Source organism: Anastrepha obliqua, chromosome 4, assembly GCF_027943255.1.
Source record: "Anastrepha obliqua isolate idAnaObli1 chromosome 4, idAnaObli1_1.0, whole genome shotgun sequence".
NCBI classification, from domain to species: domain Eukaryota; kingdom Metazoa; phylum Arthropoda; class Insecta; order Diptera; family Tephritidae; genus Anastrepha; species Anastrepha obliqua.
The window spans coordinates 3,145,079-3,148,842 of NC_072895.1; positions in this window are offsets into that span (position 1 = coordinate 3,145,079).

The window sequence follows — 3,764 nt, forward strand, 5'->3', positions numbered from 1 at the left end:
TTGAATGACAGCCATTCCAACGATCAACAGCAATGCAAGCGCACATTGTTGCACGGCTGCAGTGATAGGCATACGAAAATACGCACACGCGCGAACACATGCACTGTGCCAACACGAGTTGCTTTTGTTTAATTCCTTCGCAAACGCTTCTCTTTCAGGCAACAGTAACTGGGAATTTTATGGCCCGCGGTTATTATGTAGCTATTCGCACAATTGCAAACTAGTCCACCTGACACGAGTCTATGATATTCTTTCCTTATACTTTGACACGAAATACGTGAGAAAATCACCTTACTGACAAAAATTAAAAGAAGGTATTTATATGTACGGATTTTTTCAATACCAGCGCTCAACCCTTAAAGCTATTTCTTTTTTTCTTGTTATTCATTTTTTAAGTACAATCTATTCCAACTTAACATTCTATACTAAAGAATGAACACAAAAAATATTGATCGGTCTAAAATCATTATAACGTAAAATTTGTACCAAATAATTTCCTTTTTTTTCTTCTTTATTAAGCGTTCTATGTTAAACAAAAAACTCATATCAATTCTCTTTGTTGCAAATAAAAGGGCGCAATTTTTATTTGACTCCAATAAACACTTTTCTACAACTTCTCATCCAATAAACTTAGTGCTTCCCATGCAATGTGGCAAGTGGTGTCATTCTATTGAAACCAGATGCTTGTAAGATAAATATCATCCATCCTTGGCCAAAATATGTTTATCATCAGCGCTTGACATCGGTCATAACAGAAAGTAAATGCTGGCCCTTGCGCACCAGTACAAAAAATAGAGCCAATGATATCGCGGAACCAAAAACCCACACGAAATGGTTACTTTTTGAAGTGCAAAGGTAAATAGAGAATGTCTCGTCGACTTTTGTCACTCTAAACGCAATTTTTGCTTATTTACGGAACACATAACCCTAACAAAAGAGTCTCATCATTGACGATGATTTTCTTCTTGTGCGCCAGTCAGCGCAAAGAAAGTTGATTCATGTTGCTAAATTTTAATAATTTCAGTCATGAAGCATTTCGTTTATAAGTTTCAAAAGTTAGGTTAGGTAGACCTGGCGAACAGAAAGTAATCACATAGATCTACTGGCCTTAGTGGTACCAGATGGAGCTTGACCCTTACATTTTCTTGTAGTAAGCCTGCGACCCTTGCGAATCTAAGTAAGCCCTGAAACTCAAACCCCGGGAGACATTCTAACTTCTCATACTGTACAGTACCTAGGCAAATCATTCGGGTTCTAGCTAGTGCAAGGCAAGAACTTACAGCGGCTTCTAGAGCTTCCTTATCTTCTAGTCCATTGCAAAATCTGCAGCTATCATAGATTGCAATTCCCATCTTCTGTGTGTGTGTCGCAATCAAATTTTGTCCAGTCAGTTTATCTACGATAGTTCCGCTTTCCCTTTCAGACAGGGCTATTATGAATCTGGCGTATTTATTTGCATTCCCTGATGATAATTTTGACATGATTTCCGCGATTTTACAAGTGGCTAGATTATTCCACCTCCTGTCTCTCCGTGTTTTCATGTCCGCAGCGATGTCATTGTATACCGTATTTAAAGGTTTCAGATGTCGTTTTCTTGTTCGAATTATATGTAAAAAGCGCTTTTGGCAATCTCATCTACAATTTTGTTTCCTGCAATGCCCTTATGTCCGGGTACCCAATAGATGTACCACCGTCTGTCTGTGGCTAATCTCTTTTTTGCTTCCCTGGTCCTAAGAACGTTTTTAGATGAAATTTCATATGAGTTTATTCCCTTTATTACCGCTTGACTGTCAACGTATATATTTATGTTGGAGTTGCTTGATGTCTCTGCTAGTGCTATTTCTGCAGCCTTTCCTACCGCAAAGACTTCTGCTTGAAAAATACTACAATGGTCAGGGAGCTTAATTGGCCGCCTGATGTCGAGCTCTGCGCAATAAATCCCTGCAACTACTCCGTGCATCATTTTCGAGCCGTCAGTAAATACAGTGAGCCAAAAAAGTTTAAGTACACCTGAAATTTTAGAAAATTATCAAAAAAACTCCATCATACAATCTAAAAATAAAATTTGTTCTTCGAAATAGATATATTTAAATGTTAAAGAACACAAAATAAGCCTTTTCATGGGTTACGAATTTAAAACATAGAAATAGCTATACAAAAATGAAAAAAAGTCCTGAGCGCACGTCAAATAAGTTTTCGTACACTTAACCAAAAATATTAAAAACATTTGAAAATTCTTATAGGTTAAGTGTTATTAGTATTTCGTTGGCCCTCCCCCGGCATCGATAACTGCTTGTAAGCGCCGCCGCATGCTCTTCCTAAGTTTCCGGTATCACTTTGGGTTATTTTCATCCACTCAGTCGATAAAGCCTTCTTTAGGGATTCCTTCGAAGTAATTGTGTGTTTACGTATTCGTTTTTCGAGCAGATCCCAGATGTGCTCGATAGGATTTAGATCCGGGGACTGCGGTGGTGTATGTAGTTGCTTGCAGTTATATAGAAGCCACTCTCTGACCAAATATGACGTGTGTTTCGGGTCATTGTCTTGTTGAAACAAGAACCCATTTTTTTCAAACCCCAATTGTGTCGCACTCGTCTCAAGATTTTTTCTCAGGATTTTTAGGTAGAGGTGCTTATCCATTACATTGTCAACAAACACAAGCTTTCCAACACCAGTTTCTGCCATACAGCCCCAAACCATAATGTTACCGCCACCGTGTTTCACTGTGGGTATCAAATTTTTCACTTTCATCTGCTTATTTGGTTTTCTCCAAACTTTTACTGCTCCATCTGGACCAAACAAATTATATTTAGACTCATCACTAAAAATTACGTTGCTCCAAAATGATTCGGGCTTGTTCAAATAGTCTTTAGCGAAGGTAATCCTCTTTTTTTTATTTACTTTAGATATAAAAGGCTTTTTACGCGGTGTTCGACCATTGTACCCAGCCTTATGGAGTACATTTGGAACAGTTTGTGGGTGGACGCTTATTCCAACGCTTTGCTGTACCTCTTCCTGCAGATTCCTGCTCTTCAACAGCAGATATTCTGGGATTAGACCTTATTGAATCTAAGATTCGGCGCTCGTCTCTCTGTGAGAGTTTTTTTGGCCGGCCGGATCGCGGCTTTGGCCGAATATTTCCAGAGTTTATATTAGAATTAATTACTCCTTGTACGCTGGAATGTGATTTACCGATAATTTTGCCGATTTCACGCAAAGATTTTTTTTCTAAATATAATTTTATAATCACTTTACGCAAATCGACTGATATTTCACACCCGCGACCCACCATATACGTTAACTGTCACCATAAACACAAAACTATTAATAGTTATGCATACCATTTGCACCAAAATACTATCAACTATGATCATTTGAGCGATAATAAGAAATAACGGAGAAAAACCGTAAGTTTTGGAAAAAGAAAGAACGAAAAAATAACAACGTACGTAAACTTTTTTTGGCTGTTTTAGCTCTCTCTCTCTCCTTTCCGACAATTATTCTTCAACTCACAACAGTGAGAGAGGTGAAAGGAGTGAAACTAAGTTAACAATATTCTCTTTTTACACTACATGCCAAAAGTTTATGTTTATATTTAAAAATAAAAATTATTTTAGTAAATTTTTGAACAAAACTTAAGTGTACTTAAACTTTTTTGACTCACTGTATATTAAGCGTATTGGGGATAGGTTTCATAACTCTTTTCCAAATTCACCAATTTGAACAGCTACAGCTTAACTAAATAGAGTGCGAGCGCGCCCATT